This window comes from Medicago sativa, chromosome 7, assembly GCF_051527215.1.
Source record: "Medicago sativa cultivar Bolivia chromosome 7, Bolivia_mono, whole genome shotgun sequence".
Classification (NCBI taxonomy): Eukaryota; Viridiplantae; Streptophyta; class Magnoliopsida; order Fabales; family Fabaceae; genus Medicago; species Medicago sativa.
The window spans coordinates 101,270,495-101,288,512 of record NC_140755.1 but is presented as its reverse complement, the minus strand read 5'-3'; positions in this window follow the sequence as shown (position 1 = coordinate 101,288,512).

Sequence of the window (18,018 nt, the reverse complement as noted above, 5' to 3'; positions counted from 1 at the left end):
AACCCAGAATTTCATCACCTTCACACCAAACCAGAAGGAAAAAAAAACCAAGAAAATTCTGAAGAAAAAAAACTCTTAACAAATTCAAAAAAAAGATTAAATAAAAAAAAACCTTTCTCCACATCAAAATTATTTTCTCAATTATTAATTCCAATCAAAAAATTTCTCCCAAATCCCTCAATAAGCTTCAGTAACCCCTCTCCACTCTACACCTTCAATTTCTTGTTTCTTTTGAGATCCAAAATCCAAACTTGACCCTGAAAGTTTTCTTCTTCTAACATTCAATCCCTTCCAAACTTTCTGCTTTCAATTTTTTTTCCTGGGTTCCCTTTGAAAGCCTCGCTGCCTTCACTTTCTTTCCTCCCCAATCCAAACCTTGAATGCACCTTTCACCAATTCCTCAATAATTCACCCCCTCTTCTTCAGATTAACCTCCCCCATGGAAACCGACACATGCAAGAGTAAGATTCAGATAAACGGTTACTTCGTTTACACACGCCGAAAGCGTAATCATCATCGGGATTCCAATAACGAAGAACGACGTCGTTAAATGGACTTCAGTGGCGGCCGTCGTTTAAGGTGCAAGTTTATTCAGGTGAAGATGTTTCTGCTGCTGCTAAACTCGCTGTTGAGAGTGTTAAGATTGAGAAGAACGAAACGGTTGGTGAGAAGTGGTTGACCATGAAGGAGCTTTTTGATACTGGTTTTCTTGATGACGTTCCTGTTGTCTATATCATGTTTAATTTTTTTTTCCGTGGCCTCTTCCTTCAGATCCCGTTTTGGGTTGTTTTTCTTGTTCCTACGACGGCGGAGAGTTGGTCGGTGGTGGCGCCGCCGTTGATTGGTGGCAGCACAATCACTGTTGTTTCGTCGGAGTCGAATTTGTGGTTTGTGTTTGTTGGGTTTTGGTGGTGTTTGTGTGTTTCTGTTGTTCGATTTGATTGGATCAATGTTTTATTTTTATTGATTTTTTATGAAGTGACGAAGGAAATGTTTAATTTTTAAGTTTTTTCAATTTTTTATTTTTTCTGGATTTTAATGATGAATTTTTCTGGGTTTAGTGTTGAAGAAGATGAATTTTTCTGGGTTTGATGATGAAGGGGATGAATGTTAATGTTTTTTCATTTAATTGTGACGGAATGGAATTAAATGATGGACGGAGGTAAATTAAAGGACCAAAATGGGGCTAAAATTAATAAAGGGACCAAATCGAAATTTCATAATTATTTAAGGGACCATTTTTGTAATTAAGCCTTTTTTTTTAGAGACAAAAACCCGTACTTAATAGTATAGATTAAGGAGACGTGGCCTCTTTTGATGAGTTTAGTTAGATGTTGGAAATTAATCAATCCCCGAATAGACTATTTTGAGAAAAATTTCCCTCAGACCTCCAACCCCACAAATAAAAAACATACGAAATATCCCTTTTACCCTAGATAATTATTCTTCAAATCTGTATAAATCAACTTTATAATAAGCGAACTGCTACCTAGCACAGACAACTTCCAAAAATTGCTTTTTGATTTTTTTAGCAGGCTAACTGACCAACAAAGACATTTAGCAGCTATGACACTTTGGAGTTTGTGGAAGAGTCGCAACCTGTTGCTTTGGGAAAATTCGAACACCACTTCCACTCTCATTGTCACCCGTGCTCAAGAGGTCCTCCATGAATGGAGTTGTATGCAAAAAATCAAGAACCCACCACACCATGAGGAACAATTACATGTTTGGACAAAACCACAACAAGGTTGGATCAAATGTAATGTTGACGCCGCCATCTTCAATGCTAATACAATCATGGGTTACAGAATTTGTTTTAGAAACTCCACGGGCAATTTTCTACTTAGTAAGTCAGATCTCAACTACTCCTCTGTCACTGTTTTGGAAGCTGAAGCTATTGGTCTTTTGGAGTCCATCAAAATGGCAATCTCAAAAGCTTTTCACCATGTCATGTTCGAAACAGACAACAAGATTCTGGTTGACTTACTAAAATCCACCAATCCTCCAATTAATGAAATTGATGATTTAGTTTCTGAATGTAAAACTTTGTTGCTCAGTAATCCCGACTATGTAGTGTCGTCTATTAGGAGGCAAGCAAATAAAGTAGCTCACAGCATCGCTAGAGCTGCTTTATCTCACCCTAGCCCCCATGTTTTTCGTGAAGTACCTACTACTTTGTACTCACTTATTTTGAATGAAATGCAGTAAATTTGCCTTTGCTCAAAAAAAAAACCGAAAAAGATATATATTATAAAGATATTCTAGCATAAGACAATTATGCTCTCTCTTCCCCTTCTTTCTCTTGGAGCCGTCACCAAAACCCTAGTTTCTTCAGCTTCATCCATCAAAGAGGGGTGATTTAGGGTCAATTCTTGACCCAAAATCACCCCTCTAACTTCTTTTTTCTATTTCCCTTTTATTGAAATAAGTGATTATCACATCTATTTCGTTTTTTCTTTCGTGATTTCGTCGTCTTTGTGCGACGTTGTTTTGTTCGCCGTCTCTGTGCGAAGTTGTTTGTGTTTCGTTCAGGTATTTGTTCGGTTCAGATTGTCAGATCAGCTTCGATCCAGTGCAGATCAAATCAATGACTTTTGAGTCATCAATGTTGCAGATCCGAAGACATGAGTATTCCGGTGACTTAAATATAGTCATATGCGTAGGCTTTAGTACTTTGTCGTTTTATGCTATTAACATGGATGCTGTGAGTTTGTTCACACATTCATCCTTTTTGTTTTTAACGAATTTTCATTGTATCGATGTACTCTATCAATTTGAATGAATGGATATCATTTATTTTTGTAAAAAAAAAACATAAGACATACCAATAATACAAAAAAAAAAAGTTCTAATAGAAGGAAAGTGAGAGTTCCCCCACAAAAAAGCACCTAGCCAACACAAATGGTTAAACATCACAAAAAAGCACCTCCTTCCTTCAAAAAAAATCACAAAAAAGCACCTAGCCAACACAACTCAACAGAGAAAAAAAACGTCAGCTTTATATAAACTTATTTAACCATTTGTATTATTATCCCTCTTTGTTTAATGATAAAATCCCTCCCATGGAAGAAGTTTTTTTTTTTTTCCTTCTCAATATCATCATACAATAATGACAGGGATTGTGGAATTGAATCGGAAAATTGTAGTTTGGCTCTTTAGTCGTTTCCATTTTATGACAATTCATTGGGTCAAAAAAAAAAAATTATGACAATTCATTTTTGTGTGACTGTTTTTTGGATGAATAAAAACCATATTTGTGCATAGGTTTTAAATAACGGTCGCAGTCAGTGGCGGATCCAGGGCCCTGGTTAGGGATGCAAAAATTTTAACTTCAGTTAATAATTATTATAATATATACATGAATATTTAAATTATACAATTTTAATGTTTCACAATATGGTTACACTAGGTTGTCATTTTTTAATAATGTTGCATTGTTCAATAAGAATTTAACAAATACAATTTTTTTAATATCTATGGTTTGATCGAAATTTTGTATTATAAAGATCATCCATGTAAAATTTAACATAAATTATATTGACGTAATTTGATCACGCATATATATATGGCATACCAAATTTTCCTGTAGTAATTTCGACGATTACAATAATCATAGTTGTTGGAACAAAATGTGTTTAACAATGAACCTTAAAGAGTTTTGATGATAACAAGGTATTAAAAATTGTAAATTGGACTAGCTAATATTTGTTCAAGTGTACAGGACCACAGTTAAAAAAAATAACATCATTGATTGGTTCTGAATGAGCAAATAAAGAGCAAAAGAAAATGAAGCTTAGATGATTCTGAAGGCAATACGCTCCTGAAAGTAAAAGCGCTCCTGAAGTCAAGCTGCTCCTGAAGAAATAGCGCTCCTGAAGTAAAGCTGCTCCTGAAGAATAGTGCTCCTGAAGACAAGAGGTCCAGAAGCCACATTATCAGAAGCTGCATCATCAGAAGCTGCAAAAGCTGCATCATCAGAAGCTGCCTCATCAGAAGTCATTTCACCAGAAGCTGAAGATCAACTGGATTTGCAGAAGATTCAAAGTTTGAAGAATCTACATTGCAAAAGCTGTCTATTGGATTCGAAAACACAGCAGAAAATTAGTGGAACATTGCAACGGTCATTTCAAAAGTGTTTGAAGGCATGTGCTTGCAATTTGGACGAAAGCGTTGACATTGTACTTTGTACGAATTGTACAACCACGTTCTCCACTACTCTGTTTTGTGTCCATGCTACAAGACAAGAAAACAGCTCCAGAATACGGTTTCGCCTGCATAGATGTTCCTTTGGATAAGGAATGGATTTCAAATTGGTTCTTCATAGGACAACAACCAAATCAGGCAAAATATCATTGGTGAAAGATCAAGCTTCAACAACGACTCTTTGGTGTGCTGGCAATTTCACAACGTCTCTTTCACACCTCTATATAAAGGAGTGAAGACCTAGAGATTTGGTAATGCAAGAACGCTGAACGAAAGACTCACAACATTTTTACAAGTGCCAAACCTCTGCTGAAATTGTTCTGCATTCACTTAGAATTTCTGTGTCTCAAAGTCATATCTTAGAAATTCTTAAGTCCATTGAGTCTGTATCTGATTTGTATTTGTGAGCACCTCTGATTGTATATCAAGTGTTCAACCTTAAACAATTTTCTGTGTAATTTTGTTTAGTTAGGAAGTCTCTTGCAGTTGTGCTTGAGCAGGAAGTCTCTTGATTGTGTTCTTGAGCAAAGGAAGTCTCTAGCTTGTGTGCTTGAGCAAAAGAAGTCTCTTGCTTGTGTGCTTGAGCAATTGTAATCAGATATTACTCTTAGTGAAATCTCCTTGGAAGTGCAAGGGGGACTGGACTACTTCCGGATTGTGGAAGGAACCAGTATAATTGCTTTGTGTCGTTCTTCTTCTCTCTCTCTGTTTTATTCCGCTGCATTTAGATTCTGATCATCACTTCAGAAGCTGTCTCACTTAGCTTCTGATCAGTGTGTTCAGTTTTTAGGAGAAACGAAGAATTTTTCAAAACACAATTCAACCCCCCCTTCTTGTGTTTTTCTCACCTTCAATTGGTATCCAGAGCCTTGGTCTGTTGTATAACACTTAACCGTGCAACAGTCAAAGATCTGAGAAAAACATGTCTATTCCTCCTCCTACTGGTTCTGGTGATACTAGCTATAAAAATGTCTCATATGATTATAGTGATAGTAAGAAAACCAGTGTTGGAAAAGTTCCAAAGTTCAATGGAGATGCTGAAGAGTTCTCTAGGTGGAAGACCAACTTTTACAATTACATCATGAGCCTAGATGAAGAATTATGGGATATTCTGGAAGATGGTGTTGGTGATTTAGTCCTTGATGAAGAAGGAGCTGCTGTGGATAGAAAGAAACATACTCCAAAACTGAGGAAACTCTACAAGAAGCATCATATTATCAGATGAGCTCTTGTCACTGCCATACCCAAAGCATAGTACATGAAGATGAGTGACAAATCCACTGCTAAAGCTATGTTTGCTTCTCTCTGTTCAAATTATGAAGGGAGCAAGAAGGTCAAAGAAGCAAAGGCTCTTCTGCTTGTACATCAGTATGAGTTATTCAAGATGAAGGATGATGAAACTATTGAGGAGATGTACTCAAGGTTTCAAACCTTAGTTTCTGGGCTACAGATTCTAAAGAAGAGCTATGTTGCTTCTGATCATGTAAGCAAGATACTCAGAAGCTTACCTGCCAGATGGAGACCAAAGGTGACTGCCATTGAGGAAGCTAAAGATTTAAACACTTTAAGTGTCGAAGATCTTGTTAGTTCTCTCAAAGTTCATGAGTTAAGTCTTAATGAACATGAGTCTACTAAGAAGAGTAAATCAATAGCTCTTCCATCCAAAGGCAAGTCATCAAAAACTCTCAAAGTGGTTGAATCTGAAGAGGAAGAACAGTCAAGTTCAGATTCTGAACCAGATGCTGCTGAAATGGCCATGCTCTCAAACAGACTTCAATATCTGGCCAAGAAGAACAGAAAGTTTCTCGCCAAAAGGGGTAACTCCAGAAGCTCAAGGAAAGAAGATCAGAAGGGATGCTTCAACTGTAAGAAGCCGGGACACTTCATTGCTGAATGCCCTGATCTTCAAAGGGAAAAGTCAAAGGACAAGTCAAAGAGGTCTACATTCAAACCAAGTAAATTCAAGAAGCAGATTAAGCAGAGTTTAATGGCAACCTGGGATGATTTGGGTAGTGAATCTGGATCTGATAAAGAGGAAGCTGATGAAGATGCAAAGGTAGCTGTTGGGTTGGTAGCAACAACAACTTCAGAAGCTGGATCAGATTCAGACTCAGAAGATGAAAACGAGGTATGTCTAAGAGCAGTGCCAAAGCAAAGATCATGGTACCTAGACAGCGGTTGCTCAAGACACATGACAGGAGACAAGTCCATGTTCCTCAGCCTAACAATGAAAGAGGGAGGAAATGTGAAGTTTGGAGGAAACCAGACAGGCAAGATCATAGGTACAGGAACTATTGGTAATTCCTCTACCTCAATTAATAATGTATGGTTGGTAGATGATCTTGAACATAACCTTTTAAGCATTAGTCAATTTTGTGATAATGGTTATGATGTGCTTTTTGAAAAACCCAACTGTACAGTAATCAACAAGGAAGACAAATCCATTGTGTTCAAGGGAAAGAGAGTTTGACAATGTCTATAAAATCAATTTTTCTGAACTGGCTGATCAGAAGGTGATTTGCCTACTATCAGTGAATGATAAGAAATGGATGTGGCACAGAAGGTTGGGACATGCTAACTGGAGGTTAATCTCCAAGCTTAGTAAGTTACAACTTGTGAAAGGGCTACCAGACATTGACTATCATTCATATGCACTCTGTGGTGCATGTCAGAGAGGGAAAATTGTGAAATCATCTTTTAAAACCAAAGACATTGTTTAAACCTCAAGACCTTTAGAATTACTCCATATTGATTTATTTGGACCAGTGAGTACTGCATCCTTATATGGAAGTAAATATGGATTAGTCATTGTTGATGATTACAGCAGATGGACTTGGGTGAAATTCATAAAGAGTAAAGATGTTGCGTGTGATGTATTCAGTAGCTTCTGCACTCAAATTCAATCTGAAAAAGAATCAAAAATTTTGAAAGTCAGAAGTGATCATGGTGGAGAATTTGAAAATGAGCCATTTGAAGCTTTTTGTGAAAAACATGGAATTTTCCATGAATTCTCTTCTCCTAGAACACCACAACAAAATGGGGTTGTAGAGAGAAAGAATAGAACTTTACAAGAAATGGCCAGAACCATGATTCATGAAAACAATTTACCAAAACATTTTTGGGCAGAAGCAGTAAATACAGCATGCTATGTTCAAAACAGGATCTATATCAGACCTATTTTGGAGAAAACAGCATATGAACTCTTTAAAGGAAGAAAACCCAATATCTCTTACTTTCATCAATTTGGATGTACATGTTACATTCTGAACAACAAGCTCTACCTAAAGAAATTTGATGCCAAGGCCCAAAGAGGAATCTTCTTAGGTTACTCTGAAAGGTCAAAGGCATACAGAGTGTATAATTCAGAAACACTCTGTGTTGAAGAATCTATGCACGTTAGATTTGATGACAAAGAGCTTGAAGATAAAATTTCAAAGCAAGGTGAAAGTTTTGCAGAGATACAGGTTCCTGAAGCTACTCCAGAACCTGATCAGATAGCTGAGTCTGAAGATAGTCCAGAAGCTGAACCCACATCAGAAGCGCAAGATGAAGCTGCTTCTGATGAAGCACAAGATGGCTCACATCAAGCAAATCCTCCCAGAAACACATTCAAGCACAAGTCTTCACATCCTGAGGAGCTAATCATTGGAAACAAAGATAGTCCAAGAAGAACAAGATCACATTTCAGACAAGTAGAGTCAATGATTGGACTAATCTCAATGATTGAACCTACAACAGTTGATGGAGCACTTTCAGATGATGGATGGATCCTAGCTATGCAAGAAGAGTTGAATCAATTTCAAAGAAATGATGTGTGGGATCTGGTACCCAAACCTCAGCACAAGAACATTATTGGAACAAAATGGGTATTCAGAAACAAGCTGAATGAGCAAGGTGAAGTAACAAGAAACAAAGCCAGGCTTGTTGCACAAGGGTATAGTCAACAAGAAGGCATTGATTACACTGAAACGTTTGCTCCAGTTGCAAGATTGGAAGCAATCAGGTTACTTCTTTCCTATGCAGTTAATCATGGCATAATATTATATCAAATGGATGTCAAGAGTGCATTTCTCAATGGTGTCATAGAAGAAGAAGTGTATGTCAAGCAACCTCCTGGATTTGAGGATATTAAATATCCTGACCATGTTTTTAAACTGAAGAAATCACTATATGGCTTGAAACAAGCTCCCAGAGCTTGGTATGATAGACTAAGTAATTTCTTAATCAAGAATGATTTTAAAAGAGGACAGGTTGATACTACACTCTTCAGAAGGACCCTTGGGAAAGATATTCTTGTTGTGCAAATATATGTTGATGATATAATATTTGGTTCTACTAATGCATCTCTTTGCAAGGAATTTTCTGAGTTAATGCAGGATGAATTTGAAATGAGCATGATGGGAGAGCTGAAGTTCTTCCTTGGCATTCAAATCAATCAATGCAAAGATGGAGTCTATGTTCATCAATCAAAGTACACAAAGGAGCTTCTGAAGAAGTTCAAACTTGAAGATTGTAAAGTGATGAACACTCCAATGCACCCTACGTGCACCTTAAGCAAAGAAGATGAAGGAGCTAAAGTAGATCAGAAGCTGTATAGAGGTATGATTGGTTCTTTGTTATACCTCACTGCATCTAGACCAGATATTTTATTCAGTGTATGCTTGTGTGCAAGATTCCAATCAGATCCTAGAGAATCTCATATGACTGCTGTCAAGAGAATCTTCAGGTATTTGAAAGGAACAACTAATCTTGGACTCCTTTATAGGAAATCCTTAGATTATAAGCTAATTGGATTCTGTGATGCTGATTATGCTGGTGATAGGATTGAAAGAAAGTCAACCAGTGGCAATTGTCAATTTCTGGGTGATAATCTTATATCCTGGGCTAGCAAAAGACAAACAACTATTGCTATGTCTACAGCAGAAGCAGAATACATTTCGGCTGCAAGTTGTTGTACACAACTACTTTGGATGAAACATCAGTTGGAAGATTATCAGATAACTGCTAACAGTATTCCCATTTATTGTGATAATACTGCTGCTATTTGTTTGTCTAAAAATCCAATTTTGCATTCAAGAGCTAAGCACATTGAAATCAAACACCATTTTATCAGAGATTATGTTCAAAAAGGAATTTTAGATATACAATTCATTGATACTGAAAATCAATGGGCTGATATATTTACTAAGCCTTTAACTGTTGAAAGATTTGATTTTATAAAGAAAAATTTGAACATGCACTACGTGTCTGATTAGATGTTTGCTTGCTCCTGAATATGATTTTAGGTTCTGAAGTTAGTTCAGAAGCAGTAGTCCATCAGAAGCTCTTTATTGAGGTTCTGAGGAAAACTCGCTTCTGATGATGACGTCAGCATCTGAAGTCCAGAAGCTGGATTCATTGCTTCTGAATAGTTGAATTAGTGGAAACGTTGGGAGTTATTTTTTAAAAAGTAACTTCTGGCCCACTAACTTGGTAGTTACTCTGTGAACTTCTTACGTGGCCTGTATGTGTTGGTGTATAACTAAAAGGGCAATGATGATTTAATAGCTTTGAACGTACTTTTCACGCGCCCCCAATTTTGTCATTAATGTTATGTTTGTTTGTCTCTTTTGAATTGCAATCGTTTTACTTTTAACACTTTGTCAATTCACACACTACTCACTCACAACAAACACATTTTGCTCTCAAACCTCTTGCGAAGTAAGCGCAAAAATCTTAGAACGCTAAATTCTCTAAATCTTCTTCAATCATTATCAAATGGCATCATCAAGCTCTAAAGTATCAGAATCTACTTCAAGCAAGCAAGGCGCAACAGAATCTGGGTCAGTCTACAAAGAAAAGACTATGGATATTCCATGGAAATCCTTAATCGTCCAAGTAGAATCGCCAGTGGACTTCACTTCACTTAAGAAGTACGAAGTGGACATGGAAGATTATGTAGAAACTCAGAAGCTGTCCGGATACTTCAAGATGCTAAATGGGCCAACGTATGTGAACTTGGTCAAAGATTTCTGGTTAAGGGCTGAAATCGTCAATGGAAAGCCTGTGAAGGTAGCAGGTAAACAAGCTGGGTCGAAGAAAGGAAAGATGGAGATAGAGTTGAATCCCACTTCCTTCAGTAGCCTTGAGATAAGGTCTGAAGTGATGGGTATTCCCGTAACCATCACAGAGGAAATAATTGCTAAAGCTTGTAGAATGAATGCAGAAGGAAGGTTTCAAGAAATAGTTAAGAAGGATGATGTCCTGCTGCAAAACTACTACAACACTCTTCTGGGTGGTAACAAAGATGCTAAGCCTTCTGAAATGGAGATTCACAACAGAATGTTGGTGAAATTCAGTAACGATTGCTTCTTTCAAAGAGCAGGTGGGTCTGATCAACCCAACAACCAACAGAAGCTAGCAATTTACTTCATGACCAATCTGGAAAAGATAAACTTCCCAAGATATGTAATGGATCATCTCTGCTAGGCTATTAATGAAGGCACAGTCAAAGGAAGGAAACAAGTGCCCTATGGAAGATTGCTCTCTGAGATCTTTTATCAAGGGAGAGTGCTGGATTTATTGAGAAAGACAAGGGATGCTTCTGATAAATGCTTCGTAGTTTCTACTGCAGAGAAGACTATCAGTAGCAAGACATTGCATTCTATGCACATATTCAAGACAGCCCCTAAAGATGAGAAGTGGTTAGAGATGACAACTGCTGAAACTGAGATAATCAGGGACTTTCCTCCCATCTTTAAGGAAAGTGACTCTGATTTCCTAGTTCAATCAGTTGCTAAGTATGTCTTGGAGGGAGTTACAAGCACTCAGGAGGAAGCTGTGCCTGCTAAACTGAAGAAGGTTAAGAGTGCTACTGCATCAGAAGCAACTACTGTTAAGGGCAAGCAACAGAAGGTTGCTAAGAGAAAGAGAGGGAAAGCTGAAACCGTTTTTCATAAAGAAAGGTTGGAGGAAGCTCTTGAAGAAATAGAAGAAGAAGAGGCTGAGCCAAAGCTGAAAAGGAAGAAGACTCCTGTTGACAAGAAAAGTTCCATGGTTGAAATGACTCCAGCCATGAAGAGAATGGCTAAGGAACTTTCGGATGACTATTTGGCAAATAGGCAAGAACTGAAAGCCATGAAAGAACTTGAAAAAGAACAGGAAGGAGAAAGGACTCTAATAGTGGATGAAGCTGTTGCTGAAAATGTGGAGCAAGTTCAGAATATTGGAACTTCAGAAGCAGTAGATAACTCTGCAATGTTATCTAAGGTACCTCTAGTTTCTCACACATCTTGTACCACATCCTCTATTCCTTCTGAAGACACATCTCTTTTAGATCACCTAGAAAGTCATTATCTAGGTGAACTACCCCAATCTGGCTTTACCACAACCTCAGAGAAAGCCTCTGAGACAACTCCAGAAGCAGCTGCTTCTGATAAAGTTGTTTCAGAAGACCCCCCACAACAAAAACCTTCACCAGAAAAAGCCTTTTCGCCCCCTCAATCTTCAGCACCTACAACTTCATCACCCCCACAACAACAACCATCTGTTCCTGAACAACCAACTCCTCAAAAGACCGTTCCTGAACATTCTGTTCCTGAACAACCAGTTACTAAACCCACTCCTGAACCTGAACCTGAAACTGCCGCTCCTGAACACATTGTTCCTGAGCTAACCTCTGCTTCCATATCTTCTTCACCAGTTCAAGTCATCAAGATCATCCACCATACTGGTGTATGTGATATGTACACAGATTCTGAGGATGATCAAAATGATCATGCCTCTGATATGGCAGTTGACCCCACTCCAGACCAACCATCAACTAGCCAATCATCAACTACAAATGACCAATCATCATCAAACCTACCAATTGTTCCCCTAGCCCCTCCAAAACCCTCTAAACAACCTTCACCTCCCACCATTTACCTGGATTCTCAAGTACTAAAGGATGTGTGGGAAGATATTGCTTCTGAAGTTCTCAGACTGATAGCAAGTAGAAATAACTTGGGTCATACAATAAGCTATCAGAAGCAATGGAGAAGGATCAAGGAAAGGGTCATCAACCTGATTTCAGCGCTGCATGATTCCTGCATTGAGGCTCAAGAGCAAGCCAAGCAGAAGCTGGAAGATTGGTTGAATGGAATTGAAGAGAATGCTGGAGATGTTGAAGTTCTTGGTACTTGGGTGAAGAATCCACTCAGTATCAGAGGCAGAGAACCTGATGAATTCCTGCCTAATGAGCTGCATCTGAGCATTCCTTCTGAGATCCTGGAAAAGTTTGATGCACCTAACCTGGCTCTAGCTCAAGAGAACAAGGTGCTCAAAGAAGAAAATGAAAAGCTGGAAACAGAGCTACTAGAGCAGAAGCTGAAGATATCAAAGTTGGAAGCTGACATGCAAGAAGCCAAGATCAGAGAAGACAACTACAGAAAAGATATGGACAAGAAGTATGCTGATGTTCAAGAGCTTCTGAAGAAGATTTTAGAGAAATAAGCCAAACCCATAGTTGCACACTTTTAGCTTATTTTTCTGTCTTTTTAGGCTGTTGATATTCTTTGTTCATTTCTGCTTCTGAATTAGTTCTTTTTGCTTCTGATATTATAAGCTTCTAAATTCTTCCTGCTTCTGAAAATCTTTAACTGTTTATACCTTGTATGTCATTATTTGCTTTGATAATAATGCTTGCTATGACTGTTTATTTAATCTTTGAAGATGGTTAAAATGCTTTTAAATTTATGTGAATTATGCTCTGAACCTTTAATCTTGAGTTTTTCTCATCTCTTCTTTTTGTTTACGTCTTTTTGCTAATGACAAAAGGGGGAGTATATATAGTATTTAAAGGCTCTGAGCCCCATTAATTAATGTTTGAAAATTTCTATCCTTTTTATCGGTGTATCAAAAAGGGGGAGTATCAAATTTCGAATAAAAATTAATTGAACCATTCTTCTTATCTATAAGTCAATTCTTTCAATTTTTTTTTAGCTCTGATATTATTGTGCGAAAAATGAATTTAATTAACCTGGATAGAACTTAGGGGGAGCTTACAAACCTCACCTTAAAGACTATCAGACTCAGGGGGAGTTAGAGCTTACAAACCTCAGACTCTGAGCTTACAAACCTCAGAACCCCAAGGTCAACTTGTTAATTAGATTAACAACAATTGATCAATTTTAAAATACTATTGTTTGTCATCATCAAAAAGGGGGAGATTGTTGGAACAAAATGTGTTTAACAATGAACCTTAAAGAGTTTTGATGATAACAAGGTGTTAAAAATTGTAAATTGGACTAGCTAATATTTGTTCAAGTGTACAGGACCACAGTTAAAAAAATTACATCATTGATTGGTTCTGAATGAGCAAATAAAGAGCAAAAGAAAATGAAGCTTAGATGATTCTGAAGGCAATACGCTCCTGAAAGTAAAAGCGCTCCTGAAGTCAAGCTGCTCCTGAAGAAATAGCGCTCCTGAAGTAAAGCTGCTCCTGAAGAATAGTGCTCCTGAAGACAAGAGGTCCAGAAGCCACATTATCAGAAGCTGCATCATCAGAAGCTGCAAAAGCTGCATCATCAGAAGCTGCCTCATCAGAAGTCATTTCACCAGAAGCTGAAGATCAACTGGATTTGCAGAAGATTCAAAGTTTGAAGAATCTACATTGCAAAAGCTGTCTATTGGATTCGAAAACACAGCAGAAAATTAGTGGAACATTGCAACGGTCATTTCAAAAGTGTTTGAAGGCATGTGCTTGCAATTTGGACGAAAGCGTTGACATTGTACTTTGTACGAATTGTACAACCACGTTCTCCACTACTCTGTTTTGTGTCCACGCTACAAGACAAGAAAACAGCTCCAGAATACGGTTTCGCCTGCATAGATGTTCCTTTGGATAAGGAATGGATTTCAAATTGGTTCTTCATAGGACAACAACCAAATCAGGCAAAATATCATTGGTGAAAGATCAAGCTTCAACAACGACTCTTTGGTGTGCTGGCAATTTCACAACGTCTCTTTCACACCTCTATATAAAGGAGTGAAGACCTAGAGATTTGGTAATGCAAGAACGCTGAACGAAAGACTCACAACATTTTTACAAGTGCCAAACCTCTGCTGAAATTGTTCTGCATTCACTTAGAATTTCTATGTCTCAAAGTCATATCTTAGAAATTCTTAAGTCCATTGAGTCTGTATCTGATTTGTATTTGTGAGCACCTCTGATTGTATATCAAGTGTTCAACCTTAAACAATTTTCTGTGTAATTTTGTTTAGTTAGGAAGTCTCTTGCAGTTGTGCTTGAGCAGGAAGTCTCTTGATTGTGTTCTTGAGCAAAGGAAGTCTCTAGCTTGTGTGCTTGAGCAAAGGAAGTCTCTTTCTTGTGTGCTTGAGCAATTGTAATCAGATATTACTCTTAGTGAAATCTCCTTGGAAGTGCAAGGGGGACTGGACTACTTCCGGATTGTGGAAGGAACCAGTATAATTGCTTTGTGTCGTTCTTCTTCTCTCTCTCTGTTTTATTCCGCTGCATTTAGATTCTGATCATCACTTCAGAAGCTGTCTCACTTAGCTTCTGATCAGTGTGTTCAGTTTTTAGGAGAAACGAAGAATTTTTCAAAACACAATTCAACCCCCCCTTCTTGTGTTTTTCTCACCTTCAATAGTCTCTATTTTTTGGTGGTGTATATTCATAGTCTGTATAAGTAAAAGGAAATGAAAACAAAATTAAAAAACAAAAAATGAGTGAAGTGAAAATTAAAGATATTGTGCAATATATATTATATATCATAGATTTTCAAAAGCAACTGAATGATGAAGTGAAGTGACTGAGAAAATTGAGGATAAATCTAAGTCATTAGTTCGAGACTTGGTACAAGACTAGGTACATGTGATTTTTTTGGATTTTGTTGAAAATAAAGCAACACAATGAATTACCCAATATTAAATACACAAATAATTACCAAATGCATACTTAAAAAAACAAAATTTAGTCGTTAGTAAAAAGCAACAAGGTAGAATGAGAGAAGAAGGTGTTAGGCTCTGTACTAAAAAAATTCAAGCGCGTCATGGTTTGATGTGAGAGGATCTTGGGGGGTGCAACAGTAAAACTTCAGGGTATGCAAAACATGAATAAAGTATATTACTGGGCATAAATTTGAAAACCCAGGGTGTGCAGGTGCAGCCCCTGACACACACCTGGGTCCGCTCCTGGTCGCAGTCAAGGTCGCGGTCATGTATAAGATTTCACGATTTCGACCGTTACGGGTGTTGCGATACGGATTGCGGTTATTGCGGTGTCAATTAATCACAAAATTGCACAACTCTTAAATAATGACAGTAACTTAAATAACTTAAACTAGAGAATGATTTGGAGTTATAAACTAGATAAGGAGATAACTTATATAATTTATGATCAAATATGTACTAAAAATATGATTTTCATCTATCTCAATTGAAAAAAATATCCGAATTCTGTGTCTATTATCATAACGATATTTTTTTTTGCTGTCGTAACGGTGTTTCGTCGTGATTTTTGTTCATTTTGTAAAAATGGTAAAAAACGATAACGTCTGCTACTCATACCTTTTCGTCGCGGCCTTTTTCTCGATAATGGACTGTTTTTTAAAACCCTAACAAATGAACTCTATCAGTCGGCGTCCGTTGCATTCTGCTTAATTGGGACTCCCCTAAAACTATATGTGGGGGGCTATTATCAGTTGGCGTCGAGTTGGGACTTCCCTAACATTATTAGTCAGATGGTCTGTGGCACATGCGCAATCAACAAGAAGTTGAGCATATAGCCGTGTAAGCAACAATAATTTTTCATGATTGTACTTGGTGAAAAAATTGGTTGTGATTGTGTGGTTTCTTTCACTAATGCCCGTAGATTAATATATCATATGCTTTTATATGATATATCACTACTGCCTGTAAATTGGTCGTTTTAGTGAATATAACTCAATTGACAGGGATATCATATATATATATATATATATATATATATATATATATATATATATATATGGGCTGAAGTTTGAATCTTGGTTTTTCCACTTATTTATCTTAAGGGTGAGTTTTTATAGTCACTAGAATGGTTGACCAAAAAAATAAATAAAAATTATGGTGAATTTCTAACGACTAAAATAATTTAGAGCAATAAAAACATAAAATAAAATAAAATAATGAAAATCGATGAAAGATTAACGAACTATTACTATTCATTTTTTTACGTCAAAATGTTACTATTTGTGAGATTAATTTTCTCTAACAAATCGGCACTAGTTTTCTCTCTTTAGATTCTCTCTTTTCATTGTCTTTGTTGAGGGATGATTTTGGATCAATTTTTGATAAAAAAAATTACCCCTCTTCATCTTTTTCCCTATTGATGAAAGATAAACGAACTGTTACTATTTTTTTTTACAGTGAAATGCTACTATTTATAGCATAAATTTTCTCTAACAAGTCGGAACTAGTATTCTCTTTTTAGGTTCTCTCTTCCATTGTCATTATTGAGGGGTGATTTTGGACCAATTTTAAATTTTTTACCAGAAATTACCCATCTCCATCTTTTCTCTATTGATGAAAGATTAACGAACTGTTACTATTCATTTTTTACGGTAAAATGTTAGTACTATTTATGACATTAATTTTCTCTAACAGGTCAAAAATAGTTTTCTCTCTCTAGGTCCTCTCTTCCATTGTTTTCATTGAGAGGTAATTTTGGATCAATTTTTTTTTTATCATAAATTACCCCTATTCATCTTTTTCTCCATGTTTAAATATAAATAAGTGATTTTCACATAATCTAGGTTTTTTTCTCAGTGATTTCGTCATTTAAGTGCAATGATGTGTTGTTTGTCGTCTTGTGCGACGTTGTTTGATTTATCGTCTTGTTGCAGTGTTCATTTGGTTCCTCTTTAAAAATTGGTTATTCGTCAATGATTTGAGCGTCAACTTTGTAGGTTCGAAGACATCGATATTTCGGTCACTTTAATTTTATCATATTATTTGTAGGCATTTTGTCATTGTATGTTATTAACTCAGATGTTGTGGTTTGTGAGTTTGTTTGCAACTTCATCCTCTACGTTCTTAACGATATTGAATGATGTACTTTATTGATTTTGAACGAATATCATTTTTTGTCAAAAAGAAATGTTACTCTTTTTGTATTTTATTACAAACCATTTTGACATTATGACACATGTTAAAAAATGTAATTTATTTTGTATTGAAAAGAGAAATTATGAATGATTTTACAAGATTATCCGTTATTAATGATACGAGAAAAAGAGATTAAAATAATTGAAAGAATATAGAGTAATAATCATCAAGGGTATGATAGAAAAAAAATCATCAATGATGCATTGATATTGTAAAGTGACCTGTGATAAAACCAATATTTTTTCAAAAGTGACTTATAATAAAATACATAGAGAGCACATAGTTTAGCAATGCAGCTGTAAAATAAAAATTTAATTATATTCAATGTTATAGTTGATTTTTTTACCAAATATTCAATGTTAAAGCTAAAGTATACAAGGCCAAAGTAAGATGTTAAGTCCGCGTGAGCTTGGCTCAGTTGGTATGGACAATGCATAAAATATGCAAGGTCCGGCGTTCGAACCCCGGCCACCACAAAACCACAAAAAAAAAAGTAAAATGTTAAAGGCAATCCCCGATTTATAGTTGGATTATTTTTGTTGTCAACCATTCGATTTGTGGTGGCTGGGGTTCGAACGCCGGACCTTGCATATTTTATGCATTGTCCATACCAACTGAGCTAAAGGCAATCCCCAATTTATAGTTGGATTATTTTTGTTGTCAGCCATTCGATTTTTAAGGAAATAT